The sequence below is a fragment of the Engystomops pustulosus genome, chromosome 10, assembly GCF_040894005.1.
Source record: "Engystomops pustulosus chromosome 10, aEngPut4.maternal, whole genome shotgun sequence".
Taxonomy (NCBI): domain Eukaryota; kingdom Metazoa; phylum Chordata; class Amphibia; order Anura; family Leptodactylidae; genus Engystomops; species Engystomops pustulosus.
The window spans coordinates 92,689,032-92,709,627 of NC_092420.1; the positions used below are offsets into that span (position 1 = coordinate 92,689,032).

General features: G+C 48.7%; 1 long non-coding RNA gene across 1 annotated transcript; it reads right to left on the reverse strand.

The window, feature by feature from the left end:
- Positions 1 to 3,973: 3,973 nt before the first annotated feature.
- LOC140104525 (uncharacterized) lies at positions 3,974 to 14,881 on the reverse strand. The gene is made up of 3 exons (XR_011850349.1): positions 14,834 to 14,881; positions 7,080 to 7,156; positions 3,974 to 4,259 (listed from the first exon to the last, which is right to left on the reverse strand). It is a non-coding gene; the product is annotated as an uncharacterized lncRNA (long non-coding RNA).
- Between the last annotated feature and the right edge of the window lie 5,715 nt (positions 14,882 to 20,596).

Sequence of the window (20,596 nt, forward strand, 5' to 3'; positions counted from 1 at the left end):
ACTACAGGGGGCTTGCTGGCTATATACTACAGGGGTCTGGCAGGCTATATACTACAGGGGGCTTGCAGCTATATACTACAGGTGCTGGCAGGCTATATTCTACAGGGGCTAGCTGGCTATATACTACAAGGGCTGGCATGCTATATACTACAGGGGGCTGGCAGGCTATATACTACAAGGGCTGGCAGGTTATATACTACAGGGGGCTAGCAGTCTATATACTACAGAGGTCTGGCTGGCTGTATACTACAGGGGCTGGCAGGCTATATACTACAGGGGCTGGCAGGCTATATGCTACAGGGGGCTGGCAGGCTATATACTACAGGGGGCTTGCTGGCTATATACTACAGGGGGCTGGCAGGCTATATACTACAGGGGGCTAGCAGTCTATATACTACAGAGGTCTGGCTGGCTGTATACTACAGGGGCTGGCAGGCTATATACTACAGGGGCTGGCAGGCTATATACTACAGGGGCTGGCAGGCTATATACTACAGGGGGCTGGCATGCTATATACTACAGGGGGCTGGCATGCTATATACTACAGGGGGCTGGCAGGCTATATACTACAGGGGGCTTGCTGGCTATATACTACAGGGGTCTAGCAGGCTATATACTACAGGGGGCTTGCAGCTATATACTACAGGTGCTGGCAGGCTATATTCTACAGGGGCTAGCTGGCTATATACTACAAGGGCTGGCATGCTATATACTACAGGGGGCTGGCAGGCTATATTCTACAGGGGGCTGGCTGGCTATATACTACAAGGGCTGACATGCTATATACTACAGGGGCTGGCAGGCTATATACTACAGGAGCTGACTGGCTATATACTGGGGAGGCTGTGACCAATGCCACCCACCCTCGGCTTATACCCGAGTCAATAGGTTTTTCCATTTTTTTGTGTTAAAATTAGTGGTCTTGGCTTATACACAAGTATATATAATACTGTATATACTGATCCGACGGAATCACCACGAATGTGCACTCACCAGGACTTCAATCCTGGTCTTCAAGTGTATGTGATATGGATCATCACGATGCAAGAGACTGGAATTAAACCTTATATTCAGAATTGTGAAGGTGAATAGCACAAAGGTAAGAGGAGGGGACTCTGTAGTTATGGGAGCAGTAGTTGTCAGTGTTTCTGTAGTTATGGGATTAGTAGTTGTCAGTGTTCCTGTAGTTATGGGATTAGTAGTTGTCAGTGTTCCTGTAGTTATGGGATTAGTAGTTGTCGGTGTTCCTGTAGTTATGGGATTAGTAGTTGTCGGTGTTCCTGTAGTTATGGGAGCAGTAGTTGTCAGTGTTCCTGTAGTTATGGGAGCAGTAGTTGTCAGTGTTCCTGTAGTTATGGGAGCAGTAGTTGTCAGTGTTCCTGTAGTTATGGGATTAGTAGTTGTCAGTGTTCCTGTAGTTATGGGAGCAGTAGTTGTCAGTGTTTCTGTAGTTATGGGATTAGTAGTTGTCAGTGTTCCTGTAGTTATGGGATTAGTAGTTGTCAGTGTTCCTGTAGTTATGGGATTAGTAGTTGTCGGTGTTCCTGTAGTTATGGGATTAGTAGTTGTCGGTGTTCCTGTAGTTATGGGAGCAGTAGTTGTCAGTGTTCCTGTAGTTATGGGAGCAGTAGTTGTCAGTGTTCCTGTAGTTATGGGAGCAGTAGTTGTCAGTGTTCCTGTAGTTATGGGAGTAGTAGTTGTCAGTGTTCCTGTAGTTATGGGATTAGTAGTTGTCAGTGTTCCTGTAGTTATGGGATTAGTAGTTGTCAGTGTTCCTGTAGTTATGGGAGCAGTAGTTGTCAGTGTTCCTGTAGTTATGGGAGCAGTAGTTGTCAGTGTTCCTGTAGTTATGGGATTAGTAGTTGTTAGTGTTCCTGTAGTTATGGGAGCAGTAGTTGTCAGTGTTCCTGTAGTTATGGGAGCAGTAGTTGTCAGTGTTCCTGTAGTTATGGGAGCAGTAGTTGTCGGTGTTCCTGTAGTTATGGGATAAGTAGTTGTCAGTGTTCCTGTAGTTATGGGAGTAGTAGTTGTCAGTGTTCCTGTAGTTATGGGAGTAGTAGTTGTCGGTGTTCCTGTAGTTATGGGATAAGTAGTTGTCAGTGTTCCTGTAGTTATGGGAGTAGTAGTTGTCAGTGTTCCTGTAGTTATGGGAGCAGTAGTTGTCAGTGTTCCTGTAGTTATGGGAGTAGTAGTTGTCAGTGTTCCTGTAGTTATGGGATTAGTAGTTGTCAGTGTTCCTGTAGTTAGTGGATCAGTAGTTGTCAGTGTTCCTGTAGTTAGTGGATCAGTAGTTGTCAGTGTTCCTGTAGTTATGGGAGCAGTAGTTGTCAGTGTTCCTGTAGTTATGGGAGCAGTAGTTGTCAGTGTTCCTGTAGTTATGGGATTAGTAGTTGTCAGTGTTCCTGTAGTTAGTGGATCAGTAGTTGTCAGTGTTCCTGTAGTTATGGGATTAGTAGTTGTCAGTGTTCCTGTAGTTATGGGATTAGTAGTTGTCAGTGTTCCTGTAGTTATGGGAGCAGTAGTTGTCAGTGTTCCTGTAGTTATGGGAGTAGTAGTTGTCAGTGTTCCTGTAGTTATGGGAGTAGTAGTTGTCAGTGTTCCTGTAGTTATGGGATTAGTAGTTGTCAGTGTTCCTGTAGTTATGGGATTAGTAGTTGTCAGTGTTCCTGTAGTTATGGGAGCAGTAGTTGTCAGTGTTCCTGTAGTTATGGGAGCAGTAGTTGTCAGTGTTCCTGTAGTTATGGGAGCAGTAGTTGTCAGTGTTCCTGTAGTTATCGGATTAGTAGTTGTCAGTGTTCCTGTAGTTATGGGAGCAGTAGTTGTCGGTGTTCCTGTAGTTATGGGATTAGTAGTTGTCGGTGTTCCTGTAGTTATGGGATTAGTAGTTGTCAGTGTTTCTGTAGTTATGGGAGCAGTAGTTGTCGGTGTTCCTGTAGTTATGGGAGCAGTAGTTGTCGGTGTTCCTGTAGTTATGGGATTAGTAGTTGTCGGTGTTTCTGTAGTTATGGGAGCAGTAGTTGTCAGTGTTCCTGTAGTTATGGGAGCAGTAGTTGTCAGTGTTCCTGTAGTTATGGGAGCAGTAGTTGTCAGTGTTCCTGTAGTTATGGGAGTAGTAGTTGTCAGTGTTCCTGTAGTTATGGGAGTAGTAGTTGTCAGTGTTCCTGTAGTTATGGGATTAGTAGTTGTCAGTGTTCCTGTAGTTATGGGATTAGTAGTTGTCAGTGTTCCTGTAGTTATGGGAGCAGTAGTTGTCAGTGTTCCTGTAGTTATGGGAGCAGTAGTTGTCAGTGTTCCTGTAGTTATGGGATTAGTAGTTGTCAGTGTTCCTGTAGTTATGGGAGCAGTAGTTGTCAGTGTTCCTGTAGTTATGGGATTAGTAGTTGTCAGTGTTCCTGTAGTTATGGGAGCAGTAGTTGTCAGGGTTCCTGTAGTTATGGGATTAGTAGTTGTCAGGGTTCCTGTAGTTATGGGAGCAGTAGTTGTCAGTGTTCCTGTAGTTATGGGAGCAGTAGTTGTCAGGGATCCTGTAGTTATGGGAGGAGTAGTTGTCAGTGTTCCTGTAGTTATGGAAGCAGTAGTTGTCAGTGTTCCTGTAGTTATGGGAGCAGTAGTTGTCAGTGTTCCTGTAGTTATGGGAGTAGTAGTTGTCAGTGTTCCTGTAGTTATGGGAGTAGTAGTTGTCAGTGTTCCTGTAGTTATGGGAGTAGTAGTTGTCAGTGTTCCTGTAGTTATGGGAGTAGTAGTTGTCAGTGTTCCTGTAGTTATGGGAGTAGTAGTTGTCGGTGTTCCTGTAGTTATGGGAGCAGTAGGTGTCAGTGTTCCTGTAGTTATGGGAGCAGTAGTTGTCGGTGTTCCTGTAGTTATAGGAGCAGTAGTTGTCAGTGTTCCTGTAGTTATGGGAGCAGTAGTTGTCAGTGTTCCTGTAGTTATGGGAGTAGTAGTTGTCAGGGATCCTGTAGTTATGGGAGCAGTAGTTGTCAGGGTTCCTGTAGTTATGGGATTAGTAGTTGTCAGCATTTCTGTGGTGGTTGTAGTAGCAGTTGTCAGGGCTCCTGTGGTTATAGGAGGTCGAGTTGTTTCCTGACTTCCCGCAGATGAAGATGTATTTTCTCCTCTTGTTTCATCTACAGTTGTAGGGGATTTGGTTGTTGTTTGTTCAGTGTCTGCACTTTTGGGGTCAGTAGTTGTATCTGTTGCACTTGATGATGTCAGTATCTGCCCATCCGGAGAGGAGGGTGAATCTGCTGCTGATGTTGGAGCTGTAGAAGAGAACATCACACCACAGTTATTCTGTTACAGGATAATTATTTTTGCGGTCACTTATTACTCTATGATCACTCTGGGTTCTGCCCCATCTGGTAATGATACATATCATTATCCACCATGGGAAAAATTAATTTACGAAACAAAATTTCGAAAAAAAAGCTTCATTAGTAACATTTGTGTCAGCATTATTTTTGTGAGATGTGGCTGAGGAGGTGCTGATTGGATTTTTGTGCCTTTCTCAGGGCCCTGGAGTCGGAGTTGATGACTATTTTAGTGCACAACCGCGCCCTTCTCCGGACTTACCTTTCCACGACCCGGCTCCGGCCTCGACTTGGCCGTGCGTGTCTCCCTGCTCCCTATGGCGCGTGTGCGCCGGCACCCTGGAATTTAAAGGGCCAGCGCACTGCTCACTTCCTGCTCCACTATATAATCCGGCCGGATCTTCATTTATTCCCCGGTGAAGTGAAAGTCTTCTGTGTTCCTGTTTTCTGTGTCTCCTTAGTGTTCTAGTTCCTGCGTTCCTGTCCCGTGTGCCAACTCCTGTGTTCAAGCTGTGTTTCAAGCAACACTGCCGTGAGTTCCAGTGTTCCTTTCAGCGCTGTTCTCCCGCTGTCACCCCAGGTCTGGACTATGGCTGCCACCATATTACCTTGGATGCCACCGTGGTCTTGTCGCACCTGTGGAATGTTCTGGTGGCACCCCGCCGCAGCAAGACCATCCCGCTTCTCGGCGGGCTCTGGTGAAGACCAGGTGCCACTTAGACTCCGGTCCCAGGTGTCAGCGAGTACCATCTCCCACAGTGGTCCAGAAACCTGACAGTAAGATCCAGCCATGGACCCCGCCAAGGAGTCACATCAGGAATGGGCTGATCTTTCCAGCATTGTTGCCCAGCAGTCTCAACAGATTGCTTCTCAAGGAGAACTACTAGGCAAAGTTCAACAGCTGCTTGACTCCCAGCAACAGGCTCCTGAGACGACTCCTGCGTCTTCTCCAGCTACTCCGGCATGTCCTCCGGCAGCAGAACCCAGACTCAGACTTTCTATGCCCGATAAATTTAATGGCGACCCCAAACTGTGCAGGGGCTTCATCACACAGTGCTCGCTGCATATAAAGCTGATGCCATCTCAGTTTGTCATCGAGCTCTCAGAGGTGGCATTCATCCTCCTCTCCGGGAAGGCCCTGGCCTGTAAGGACATTAGGTGTAACCAGTGTGGTGAGCTTGATCACCCTTTCAGCCATTGTCCTAGCTGCTTTGCCAATGCGGTTGTGACCCAAGCTGAGGAGAGCCATGAGGTTGCTTCTGCTGAGAAGCCTTTGAAGAAAAGCAAGAAAAAAATCACCTTCTCAGTTGAGGCGGCTTGAAACACAGCAAATTGGGAGAACACTGGGGAAGCCTCAGGTTGCTGGGGTGACCCCTGGTCCTTCCTCAGAGGCTGGTCATGCTACTGAGGCCCTGATGGATGATGAGTTAGATGAGGAGCTCAGGAGGATTGAGCATGAGAGAGTTGCCATCTCCTCCTCATCCTCCCGTTATGATAGTATGGATGAGGAGAATAGGATCTGTATAAGCAAGCAGAAAAAGAAAAAAAGTCGGCCATCTAGGGTACCTAAGGAAGGGAAAACTTCCTCCCCTATGATTGAGCTTTGATCTCCTGGACACTCTTCCAGTTCCCCAAGACTCTGCTAAAGTTCTCGGCATCGAATTTGGCCAGGGGGATTACCCCATACAAAACTGGGACGGCAGGCTTAAGATCGCCGCTCAGAGGGTGGACCAGTGGAAGGGTTGGTCTTTGACCCTCAGGGAAAGGGTGAACCTTATTAAAACTTACCTGCTCCCATTGCTGATATATCTGGGCAGTGTGTGCATGTTGCCAGAACCCCTCTGGACTCGGGTGTACAGTCTGTTCTTCCAGCTGTTATGGGGGAATAGGCTGAACCTTATCAAGAGGGAGGTTACTTACCGCACGAGGAGACAAGGAGGGTTGTGTATGGTCAACCCTGTGGTGTTCCTAGTGAATACCTTTCTTAAGATCAATGTAGCAAACCTCTGGAAAGAGAGGGCTCCTCCGTGGGTATACTCCTGTAGGGGATGGTTTCAGCCTTTCTTCCAGGAATGGGAGACAGGAGGACAAGTGAAGGATCTTCGCACACCGCATGGGCATCTTCCGGCTTACGCTACCCCGGTTCTGAAGGTGATTCGCCGGTGGGGTCTGGAAATGTGGGAGATCAGGACCATGTCGAGGAAAGTCCTTGACAAAAGGGTTCTGTTTGCCCGTTTCCAGAAGCCTCTGGCCCTCAGGGATTGCCCAAGTCGGGATCTGGGGGTGGGTTTAGGTCTTTTGAATGGGTGGGAGGATGATGGGCGTGGGATTTAGTTAGTTATATATATATATATATATTTTTTTTTTTTTTCTGTTTATGTCTATTTTTGTTGTGCATTGTTCATTTATTAGAAAATTATTGGGTGGTGGGACTGGGCGATGGTTTTGTTTGTTTTCATGTTGAGCGTGTGTGGTGTGTGTGGCTTGGCCGGGAGAATTGTAAAAGTTTATTTCAGTTTATATTATTGTTCTTTTTGTATTTCTTTTGCCAGAAGTTCTGGGATGTAACGTATGGGAGGATCAGATGGCTTAATACACAATGAGACTAATAATAGCAGATACGTCATGTTATTTTTAGTGTCATAAATTTCCTCATTATATTCATGGGCAGATTAATCCTTTCAGACTAAAAATCCATCCTCTGTTTCTTTTATATGAAATTGTCTTGTAATTTCCCCATTCCATGTTTATTAGTCACAATCTGCATCTCACCTGGAAGAAGCACCAGACACAGCGGTAGCAGCAGGCAGGTAAGTCTGTCCATCCTGGAGCCGCTGCCCCGTCACTCCCTGTGGATGAAGAGACAAATCTGTTACTATACAGTCTTGTGATATTGAATTGCACATGACTTTCTCTCCATTTTGATGGGGCACATGTAGAGTCCCAGCATCTGGACCTTCACCAGTCACACAATTACACTTTGTAATGAGGTAGGCTGTCTCTCCAGCTGGCCATGGCTGCCTGGTGCCCTCTCCACCTTCTGGTGGGCTTCACTCTGTGTATGGGTTGGCTGTTCTGCCGGTAGCTACCCACGGCCTTCCTCTTTCCCCGACACCCACTGGCACTTGAGTAAATTCTTAAAGGGAACCTGTCATAAGAAATTGGCCTAATACACCACTAGCAGTATGTTATCAAGCAGCTGAGCAGCTTCTAGATGCTGTTTCTTTCATGGCCTGGGGTGGTGGCATCATCCAGAAAATTAACTTTGAAGTGAGATGTAATTTGGTTTTCTAAAGTCAAGGAGGCGGAGAGTTTAACACTGAAGTCAAGCTTTTCCTGCCTTAAAACGTCCCCTACACTGTAATTGATGGTCCTGCATCCAGGGACATCATTGATCTGATCTCCTGAAGTCCGGCGCATGATGTCAATCACATGAGAGAAGGTTCAGAGGCAGGGAGAGCTTGACTTCCATGTTAAATTCTCCGCCTCCCTGACTTTATACATCCAACTTACATCTCACTTCAGTGATACCATCCAGCTGGACCATGAAAGAAACACGATCTGGAAGGTGTTCAACTGCTTGACAACATACTGGTAGTGGTTTAAACTATCAATTTCTGATGACAGGTTCCATTTAAAAACCATTGTGCACCTTTTATCCTGTTCTTGACCAATCTCAGTGACACCTGGTTATATAAGGCACCTTCCCACTCTGGAATGTGCCTGAAAATCAAGGTTTATTGCCCACATGTGTTTGCTGTTTGCCTAACGACTCCTGTGCTCTGACTTTTGGTTTTCTCCTGGATACAATGGGTGGAATTTATTAAGAATGTCAGTCATAAAAGTCCCCCCGTGGGTGGTCCTGCGCCTGTATCCATTTAAGTAACTCCGGCCTCTTAGTAAATACGGGCACAGATTTCTGTCTTTACACCCTTAAAGGAAACCTACCACTTGTAGTGGCAGGTTTCTGATGGGAATACCGGGCACCAGCTCAGGGTGAGCTGGTGCCGGAGCCTATTTTCGTTAGTGTTTTAAACCGCGGTATCGCGGTTTAAAACACTTTTTAAACTTTATAGCCGGCGCAGGCAGGTACGCGCTCGGCGCTTACCGTGCGCGCGGCTACATAGGAAGTGAATGAGAGCCGCGCGCATGGTAAGCGCCGAGCGCGTACCTGCCTGCGCCGGCTATAAAGTTTAAAAAGTGTTTTAAACCGCGATACCGCGGTTTAAAACACTAACGAAAATAGGCTCCGGCACCAGCTCACCCTGAGCTGGTGCCCGGTATTCCCATCAGAAACCTGCCACTACAAGTGGTAGGTTTCCTTTAATGTAAGACTTGTGTCTTTCTTTCAGTTCTGCCTGTGTTGTTTAGTGGTAGTAATTGCATCTTTGCCTCATTGCACCAAAAACGTGAGTTTAGCCCCAGTTTTACACAATGTAGTAGGGTGGTTCTGGGTACAAACCAACATATCGACTGTTGCCTCTTCATATCCAGTTGTACGGCCAAGAACCATCATGTCTTACACAACATAATGAGCCAAACCCCAGTAAAAACATGCAGGGAATTCCTCGTGACGTGACTTGTGCTGATATCTTTCTGTTTCTCTTGTATTTCTGTAATCAGTTTGTGAGTCACTTGTTTCTGGTTTTGGATGATCTTCAGTTTATTTTTTACTCCTAGTTGTGGCTCAGAGACAAACCAATTAGAGAATTAGGAAAAGTAGAATGTTAGCCCGAGGGTTGGCGTCTAAGAGCGTTGTCTCAGTGATCTCCCCGGAGTTCACCTTCTACTGCAGAAAGATCACCTGGTCTCACCCCTTGTAGTGATTGGGGTTCAGTGACATCACTGGCACTAGGGGTCAGACAGCAGAGTAGTCAGGGATAAGCACAGGTCAGGGTTGGGGGAGTATGTGCAGAGATACCAGCCCAGATACAAAGTCAGCGGCTAACAGGGGGTCAACACCGGGGATCAGCAGATCAAGGACGTGTAATAATTAGGAAGAGACTTTGGGGATAGTGGGACAAGGCTACCCGGCTCATCCATAGTCACACCTCCGCTTACAGGCATTAGATGGAGATATAGGGGGTCATTTACTAAGGGCCCGAATCACGGATTATCCGAATATTACTGTTTTGCGGCGATTTTCCCTGAATTGCCCCGGGTTTTTGTCACACGCGATCGTATTGTGGCGCATCAGGGCCAGCATGCACGTGACGGAAATCGGGGATGTGGCTGTCGGAAAACCCAACGGATTCGGAAAAAAACGCCTTATTTAAAAAAAAAAAAAAAAGTGTCACTTGACACGCGCTTACCTGCACCCAGCAACAGATCGTGAACTCCAGTGGACTCCCACAGACTTCAGCGCAGCAGCGACACCTAGTGGACATCGGGCGCACTACCTTAGTGGATCGCCAGAAGACCCAAATCCTCCACAGACAACGCGGCGCTGGATCGCGACTGGACCGGGTAAGTAAATCTGCCCCTTACTGTATTGTAAGGAGATCGCATAGAAGGTGTTGGGAGGGAAAAATCAGAATAGGAACCCCTGAGGCCCATTCATCCCTATGACTCCTAAGACCCAGGAGATGTTTAGGGGGAAGACTGAGAGTTGGTGACACTTAGTAGTTTTGAGCAGGGTGCCCTGTGCCATCCCGCTGTTGTGGTAATGATATCTTTTAATGTCGGATGTCTTTTATATCATGTTATAGGTGTTAAGATGAAGGATAAGGTAAATTTTTTCACCCAGGACCATTAAAAAATGTGTACAGGTCATAACATATATGCCCTAGCAGATGCCTGCCACTCATCTCCCACATCCTCATACCCCTGTCATCCATCCATCAACCCATGGAAGTACCCGAGGGACAAGGAGGCACCTGCCCCACACTGATAGAGTGTAGAAACCAGAATATATAAAATGATATAAAGTACAGTAACAGCTGAATAGAAGCCAAGTATAATAATATATTAATTAGGATACACAATGACAATAAAACAAGGTAATAATTAAAGTCGTCCTGTAGAACAAGATTAGAGACCAAATGAGGAAATAGTAACTTCTGGTGACCACACACCTCTGATATTTAACAATCATTCTTGGCCGAGTCACCCCAAAAGTAAAAATAACATTGTGTAGGATTGTGTAGCACATAAATTCCATTTATCTTTCCTCGCAATTTGTGATTTTTGCAAAAAAATTCAGTTTTTCTTTATGCAAATGAGTCTCCTGGTGCTCTGAGGGCGGGGCCTGCAGACTGGTGCACCAGTTTTATTTTTACTTGCTTAAAGGACATGTACCACCAGGATGAAGGATTGTAAACCAAGCACACTGACACAGTGGTGTGTGCCCCCTCAGGCAGGATCTTTCACTTTTAAGATGCTGACAGTAAATATTCCTAACATGGAACAAACAGATTTGGGGTAGTGGTTCCCTGCAATGAGGAGTTGTACTTTGTGATTATGTGGGGAACGTCTTCCCAACGGATTTTGCTATATCCATCTCTCTCCACACAGAATAGAAACTCCGATCTCCATGTCTCGTGTTTGATCCATCCCAAGTCTTAACTCCCTGAAAGCTGAAAACTTACCTATCGTGCATGCTCTGGTGTTATGAATAGAATACTTTATTATCCCCATAGGAGAGATTTATTGTGTCATAATAACACCATCCGCTTAACAGTAAAAAACACAATAACATATATATACATGCAATAAAAATTAGTACACCAATTACAATCAGCTACAATCTATAACAGTGGTGGAGAACCTATGGCACGGGTGCCAGAGGTGGCACTCAGAGCCCCCTCTATGGGCACCTGCGCCATCACACCAGCACAGAGTTTGCCAGACAGGGCTCAGGACCCTAGAAGGAAGCTACAATGATAATGCAAACTTCTTCTCCTTCTTTCTACTGTATCGGTGTCCCTCAGGTGCTTATACAATTTAAACAATTGACAGAGCAGGGAGTAATAAGTTACTGCTTAAATTGTTGCATCGGCACTTTGAGAAAATTTTGTGGGTTTTGGTTGTAGTTTGGGCACTTGGCGTCTAGAAGGTTTGCCATCACTGACCTATAACAATATAATCCCAGCGATTGCCCGGGACCCCAGAGGTCACAGGGGCCCACACTGACCGTCTGCAGGAATATAGTGGAAAGCTATGGCAGAGCAGGGGGATTCAGAGGGGGGGGGGGGCCCTGGATATATTGGGGCTCATTTACTAAGGGTTGCGGGGGGAACTTTTGTCAGACTGTTTGCCTTTTTCAGGGATTGAACGGCTTGCATGGGTATTTAACAGGTGTCTGCGCTGGAAGTGGGTCACATGCGATAGTTTTTTGGCGCAGCTGCGCTGTTTCCAGGAGGCAGAAATCAGGGGGCGGCCATCGGCTGATTCGGACTGTGCTCGGGATTTAACTTTAAAATTGTGTCACAAGACAATGCACTTACATGCACCGGGAAGAAGAAGGTGAACTCCTGCGGACCTGAGCGGGGAAGCGACATATGCAGGATATCGGGCACAGGATCATAGTGACTCCCCGCACAGCGCATTATACACGGACAATGCACTTACATGCACCAGGAAGAAGAAGGTGAACTCCGGGGACCTGAGCGGGGAAGCGACACATGCAGGATATCGGGCACACGATCTTAGTGACTCCCTGCACAGCGCATTATACACGGACAATGCACTTACATGCACCAGGAAGAAGAAGGTGAACTCCGGGGACCTGAGCGGGGAAGTGACACATGCAGGATATCGGGCACAGGATCTTAGTGACTCCCCGCACAGCGCATTATACACGGACAATGCACTTACATGCACCAGGAAGAAGAAGGTGAACTCCGGGGACCTGAGCGGGGAAGCGACACATGCAGGATATCGGGCACACGATCTTAGTGACTCCCCGCACAGCACATTATACACGGACAATGCACTTACATGCACCGGGAAGAAGAAGGTGAACTCCTGCGGACCTGAGCGGGGAAGCGACACATGCAGGATATCGGGCACAGGATAATAATAATAATAATAATTCTTTATTTATATAGCGCACACAGATTACGCAGCGCTGCACAAGCATATCAAATTGGTCCCTGTCCCCATGGGGCTCACAATCTAAACAACCTAACAGTATGTTTTTGAAGTGTGGGAGGAAACCGGAGTACCCGGAGGAAACCCACGCAAACACGGAGAGAACATACAAACTCTTTGCAGATGTTGACCTGGGTGGGATTCGAACCCAGGACTCCAGTGCTGCAAGGCAGAAGTGCTACACACTCAGCCACCGTGCCGCCCGATCTTAGTGACTCCCCGCACAGCGCATTATACACGGACAATGCACTTACATGCACCAGGAAGAAGAAGGTGAACTCCGGGGACCTGAGCGGGGAAGCGACACATGCAGGATATCGGGCACACGATCTTAGTGACTCCCTGCACAGCGCATTATACTCGGACAATGCACTTACATGCACCGGGAAGAAGAAGGTGAACTCCTGCGGACCTGAGCGGGGAAGCGACACATGCAGGATATCGGGCACAGGATCTTAGTGACTCCCCACACAGCGCATTATACACGGACAATGCACTTACATGCACCAGGAAGAAGAAGGTGAACTCCGGGGACCTGAGCGGGGAAGCGACACATGCAGGATATCGGGCACATGATCTTAGTGACTCCCTGCACAGCGCATTATACACGGACAATGCACTTACATGCACCGGGAAGAAGAAGGTGAACTCCTGCGGATCTGAGCGGGGAAGCGACACATGCAGGATATCGGGCACAGGATCTTAGTGACTCCCCGCACAGCGCATTATACACGGACAATGCACTTACATGCACCAGGAAGAAGAAGGTGAACTCCGGGGACCTGAGCGGGGAAGCTACACATGCAGGATATCGGGCGCAGGATCTTAGTGACTCCCCGCACAGCGCATTATACACGGACAATGCACTTACATGCACCAGGAAGAAGAAGGTGAACTCCGGGGACCTGAGCGGGGAAGCCACACATGCAGGATATCGGGCGCAGGATCTTAGTGACTCCCCGCACAGCGCATTATACACGGACAATGCACTTACATGCACCAGGAAGAAGAAGGTGAACTCCGGGGACCTGAGCGGGGAAGCTACACATGCAGGATATCGGGCGCAGGATCTTAGTGACTCCCCGCACAGCGCATTATACACGGACAATGCACTTACATGCACCAGGAAGAAGAAGGTGAACTCCGGGGACCTGAGCGGGCAAGCGACACATGCAGGATATCGGGCGCAGGATCTTAGTGACTCCTTGCACAGCGCATTATACACGGACAATGCACTTACATGCACCAGGAAGAAGAAGGTGAACTCCGGGGACCTGAGTGGGGAAGCGACACATGCAGGATATCAGGCGCACGATCTTAGTGACTCCCCGCACAGCGCATTATACACGGACAATTCACTTACATGCACCAGGAAGAAGAAGGTGAACTCCAGGGACCTGAGCGGGGAAGTGACACATGCAGGATATCGGGCGCAGGATCTTAGTGACTCCCCGCACAGCGCATTATACACGGACAATTCACTTACATGCACCAGGAAGAAGAAGGTGAACTCCAGGGACCTGAGCGGGGAAGTGACACATGCAGGATATCGGGCGCAGGATCTTAGTGAATCCCTGCACAGCGCATTATACACAGACAATGCACTTACATGCACCAGGAAGAAGGTGAACTCCAGGGACCTGAGCGGGGAAGCGACACATGCAGGATATCGGGCGCACGATCTTAGTGACTCCCCGCACAGCGCATTATACACGGACAATGCACTTTCTGTGAACTACAGCGGACGGGTAAGTAAATGTGCCCCATCTAATCAGCCCCTTATTTCACCAGGGTCGGTGAGGAAGACTTTGCCAGTAATGGTCGCCTTGCTGGCGTGTGGAGGCTTTAATGCTCTATTGGGAAATAGGCAGATACATTTTCCAGAATGCAATGAGAAAATTCCAATCAGTATTAATCAATTTTTTTGGGTAAAATCCAGTATACCAGCATTAGATCTTGGCTTGTGCCTGAAGTTGAGGCTGCCCAATTCCTCACCAGTTGTGTGGGGATCAAAGTGACCCCCGTTATGATATAGGTCCAAGAGATAGAATCTGTATCTATCATGTGGAAAGGCCATAAGATTCTCTGGCACGAAGATAAAGCAAAAAATAAAGGTATTTCCATCATCATACATATTCATGGCAAATCTGCAGGACACCTCATCGGGGTCTATAACTGGACCCCTTGGCTGTCTCCACAGAAGAGAGCACATACATGACCATTTTATCTCTACTCAGAGACCTCTTCCTCACCAGGTGGGTGGTCAGCGCGCCCCTGTTTGCGACAGAGCTGCATGTTCCAGGATGGGGATATGTGTCTACCATGTATCTATGTATCTACCAGACATTGCTGCTATGAATATCTATAGTGGGAAGACCCACTGAAGATAAAAAAATGTTCAAATCAATAATTCTTCTAAAACTGCGGCCACTTACCTGACCCTCTGTCTTTGAGTCGCCCAATGTAGTTCCTCTCTCTACAGGCACAACCAAGTGACAGACATGGCAGACGGAGGTGACTCTTATAGGGGGTTGTCCCAGGTGCCAGCTTCTCTGGGATGGTTGATCTTTCACGTTGGTCCATTGTTAATTTTAATGCGGTGCGATGAGTAATGGAGAAGAATGTGAGGCATGAGACAGGTGGATTAGTGGAGGTCATTGTGTCACCGGCTCCTCATATTAACAACATTTCATGAAATACACATTATTTTTCTAATCTTAATTTGCAATATATAATTATTTTCTTTGTGTTGACGATCCACCCGTCATGGCGCCTCCCTCATGACGTCTCCTCCATACTGTGTCCTGTCTCTTCTCTCTAAGGCTACTCTACATAAAATATATCCAATGAAGGTTCTCCAGTCCTGCTGTACCACCAGATGTCCACACTGATGGAAGACGACAACCCATGGGACCAGACAATTACATCCCAGACTCAATGGGGGAATTCAGGGATTCTGCTGATCGCAGGGGGTCCAATCAGTCAAAACCCCTGTGATCAGACATTTATCTCATGGATACGTTATAAATGTCTTAAATGACTCAACCCCTTAAAGATGGGGACCCAAGAGGGGGACCTCCAGTACCAAACAGCTGATGGGTGCGGGGTCCAGATGTAAGACCCCCACTGTCATTACAAATGACCCCCAGCCAGAGACAGATGATAAAATGACTGCACCCGTCCTAATTGGTTTCTGTCCCACATACTTCACAGCTTCACATCTCACTCATATTAGAGCTATTTATTTCCGCATCAAACCTTCTCCCCCCCCCCTCCCCAAACCTGTCTACTGTACATCAACCAGGATCAGGGAAATAAAATCCAAGTGACTATTAGAGAAGATATGACTATTACACCACACCGAGCACGTTCTGCTAGACTGGTTCATCCAACTCAAGGAGAGGCACTTGTAAGACTAGGACATCTCCACAGAGGTGGGCACAAGGAGCGGGCACATGTATGACTAGGACATCTCCACAGAGGTGGGCAATCAGTGGGCACAAGGGAGCAAGGAGCGGGCATATGCACGACCAGAAGATCTCCACACAGGCGGGCAATCAGTGGGCACAAGGAGCGGGCACATGCATGACCAGAAGATCTCCACAATGGCGGGCAATCAGTGGGCACAAGGAGGGCACATGCATGACCAGAAGATCTCCACAAAGGCGGGCAATCAGCGGGCACAAGGAGCGGGCACATGCATGACCAGAAGATCTCCACAATGGCGGGCAATCAGTGGGCACAAGGAGCGGGCACATGCATGACCAGAAGATCTCCACAAAGGCGGGCAATCAGTGGGCACAAGGAGCGGGCACATGTATGACGAGGACATCTCCACAGAGGCGGGGAATCAGTGGGCACAAGGAGCGGGCACATGTATGACGAGGACATCTCCACAGAGGCGGGCAATCAGTGGGCACAAGGAGCGGGCACATGTATGACTAGGACATCTCCACAGAGGCGGACAATCAGTGGGCACAAGGGGGGCAAGGAGCGGGGACATGAATGACTAGGACATCTCCACAGAGGCGGGCAATCAGTGGGCACAAGGGGGCAAGGAGCGGGCACATGCATGACCAGAAGATTTCCACAGAGGCGGACAATCAGTGGGCACAAGGGGGGCAAGGAGCGGGGACATGAATGACTAGGACATCTCCACAGAGGCGGGCAATCAGTGGGCACAAGGGGGCAAGGAGCGGGCACATGCATGACCAGAAGATTTCCACAGAGGCGGGCAATCAGTGGACACAAGGGGGCAAGGAGCGGGGACATGTATGACTAGGACATCTCCACAGAGGCGGGCAATCAGTGGGCACAAGGTGGCAAGGAGCGGGCACATGTATGACTAGGACATCTCCACAGAGGTGGGCAATCAGTTGGTACAAGGGGGCAAGGAGCGGGCACATGTATGACCAGAAGATCTCCACAGAGGCGGGCAATCAGTGGGCACAAGGTGGCAAGGAGCGGGCACATGTATGACTAGGACATCTCCACAGAGGTGGGCAATCAGTTGGTACAAGGGGGCAAGGAGCGGGCACATGTATGACCAGAAGATCTCCACAGAGGCGGGCAATCAGTGGGCACAAGGGGGCAAGGAGCGGGCACATGTATGACTAGGACATCTCCACAGAGGCGGGCAATCAGTGGGCACAAGGGGGCAAGGAGCGGGCACATGTATGACTAGGACATCTCCACAGAGGCGGGCAATCAGTGGGCACAAGGGGGCAAGGAGCGGGCACATGTATGACTAGGACATCTCCACAGAGGCGGGCAATCAGTGGGCACAAGGTGGCAAGGAGCAGCACATGTATGACCAGAACATCTCCACAGAGAGGGGGTAAGCAATGGGCACAAGGGGGAAAGGAGCAGGCACATTTAGACTCTTGACTACCCATTCTAGCAATTGTGAGTGTCCCAATGATTAGCCGTTCATCACACATAAGTAACTGCATGTAGCTAAATAATAGGGTGCAGTAGTTTAGTTTGAGCCCCTGAACAAGTTCTCTTCATACCAGTGACCTGCCAGTACTGTTTAGCAGGATCTCATGACACATTCATGTGGCCGAATGCATTGTTAGGGTCTTAGAGGGCATCTACCACCAGGATGAAGGACTATGCAAATGAGCCTGAGGGCACCTATGGAGCCTGAAGACCCTCTGGCTCATTTGCATACAGTCTTACATCCTGGTGGTAGATGTCCTTTAAAAAGTTAGGGGCACAAAATGTGTAAATATTTGGAAGATGTATGGTGGTTACCTCTATAATGGCAGCTTGGCTACAGCAGCTCAGCTCTTTTTGGTAGAAAGCTATAAAATGGCAGCTTAGATACATCAATTTTTTTACTGATGACATCTTCTCTTTAGGGCATTACTAGACCATATGCTGACCTGCTTCTCCTGGCATTACATGATCATTGGTCTGAAGGGGCGTGGGTACTATTTTGGAGCTGAGGTATTATAAATCTCCGTACAGAGAGCAGGAGAGAGGATTTATGATACTTATACTGCCAGACATTAGAAGTGGCCTCTGCCCCTTGATAAAGGATATAGTTGCCACTATAATTGCAAAGCCCACAGTACACAGGGTAGTAATGTCATTTAAGATCTAGTATAATCTCATTTTTGCATCACTAGCATACCCTGAAAAGATGATGGAGGTTATACTCCTCAGACCCCATGATTAGAGATGCTGGGGCATAAACACTGAGGCTCTGTTGACTATATACAGGACTGGACTGTTTCCAGCAGCTTCATCCAGGCATTACACGGAGGAATGCACCTTAATGAGGACGATCCATGTATTCTCACTTTCTGTCAGGTTGGCATCTGCTTTTATTACACCTTAATTGGATAAAAGCAGATTAATTAGTGCTGCGCCTCTGTGTTATTCTATGTGTGCAATGTGTATGACACGTTCCAGACCGTGGGAGGATAGGTTAATCACTAGGCACCAAGTTTAGATGGACCTTTCTGCTTACATCTCCCCCAGCATCCTCTGCTGACATCTCTCCCAGCATCCTCTACTGACATCTCCCCCAGCATCCTCTACTGACATCTCCTCCAGCATCCTCTACTGACAGCTCCCCCCAGCATCCTCTACTGACATCTCCTCCAGCATCTTCTACTGACATCTCCTCCAGCATCCTCTACTGACATCTCCCCCAGCATCCTCTACTGACATCTCCTCCAGCATCCTCTACTGACATCTCCCCCAGCATCCTCTACTGACATCTCCCCCAGCATCATCTACTGACATCTCCCCCAGCATCCTCTGCTGACATCTCCCCCAGCATCCTCTACTGACAGCTCCTCCAGCATCCTCTACTGACATCTCCCCCAGCATCCTCTACTGACATCTCCTCCAGCATCCTCTACTGACATCTCCCCCAGCATCCTCTACTGACATCTCCCCCAGCATCCTCTGCTGACATCTCCCCCAGCATCCTCTGCTGACAGCTCCCCCAGTGTCCTCTGCTGACAGCTGCCCCGGTGTCCTCTGCTGACAGCTGCCCCAGCATCCTCTACTGACTGCTCCCCCGGCATCCTCTGCTGACATCTCCCCCAGCATCCTCTACTGACATCTCCTCCAGCATCCTCTACTGACATCTCCTCCAGCATCCTCTGCTGACATCTCCTCCAGCATCCTCTACTGACATCTCCCCCTGCATCCTCTACTGACATCTCCTCCAGCATCCTCTACTGACATCTCCCCCAGCATCCTCTACTGACATCTCCCCCAGCATCCTCTGCTGACAGCTCCCCCGGTGTCCTCTGCTGACAGCTGCCCCAGCATCCTCTGCTGACAGCTGCCCCAGCGTCCTCTACTGACATCTCCCCCAGCATCCTCTACTGACATCTCCCCCAGCATCCTCTGCTGACATCTCTCCCAGCATCCTCTACTGACATCTCCTCCAACATCCTTTACTGACATTTCCCCCGGCATCCTCTACTGACATCTCTCCCAGCATCCTCTACTGACAGCTCTCCCAGCATCCTCTACTGACATATCCTCCAGCATCCTCTACTGACTGCTCCCCCGGCATCCTCTACTGACAGCTCCCCCCAGCATCCTCTACTGACATCTCCTCCAGCATCTTCTACTGACATCTCCTCCAGCATCCTCTACTGACATCTCCCCCCCAGCATCCTCTACTGACATCTCCCCCAGCATCCTCTGCTGACATCTCCCCCAGCATCCTCTACTGACAGCTCTCCCAGCATCCTCTACTGACATCTCCCCCAGCATCCTCTACTGACATCTCCTCCAGCATCCTCTACTGACATCTCCTCCAGCATCTTCTACTGACATCTCCCCCAGCATCCTCTACTGACATCTCCTCCAGCATCCTCTACTGACATCTCCCCCAGCATCCTCTACTGACATCTCCCCCAGCATCCTCTACTGACATCTCCCCCAGCATCCTCTACTGACATCTCCAGCATCCTCTACTGACATCTCCTCCAGCATCCTCTACTGACATCTCCCCCAGCATCCTCTACTGACATCTCCTCCAGCATCCTCTACTGACATCTCCTCCAGCATCCTCTACTGACAGCTCTCTCAGCAACCTCTACTGACAGCTCCCCCAGCATCCTCTACTGACAGCTCCCCCAGCATCCTCTACTGACAGCTCTCCCAGCATCCTCTACTGACATCTCCCCCAGCATCCTCTACTGACATCTCCGCCAGCATCCTTTACTGACAGCTCCCCCAGCATCCTCTACTGACAGCTCTCCCAGCATCCTCTACTGACATCTCCCCCAGCATCCTCTACTGACAGCTCCCCCAGCATCCTCTACTGACATCTCTCCCAGCATCCTCTACTGACATCTCCCCCAGCATCCTCTACTGACATCTCCCCCAGCATCCTCAACTGACAGCTCCCCCAGCATCCTCTACTGACAGCTCTCCCAGCATCCTCTAATGACATATCCCCCAGCATCCTCTACTGACATCTCCCCCAGCATCCTCTACTGACAGCTCCCCCAGCATCCTCTACTGACAGCTCCCCCAGCATCCTCTACTGACATCTCCTCCAGCATCTTCTACTGACATCTCCTCCAGCATCCTCTACTGACATCTCCTCCAGCATCCTCTACTGACTGCTCCCCCAGCATCCTCTACTGACAGCGCCCCCGGCATCCTCTACTGACAGCTCCTCCAGCATCCTCTACTGACATCTCCCCCAGCATCCTCTA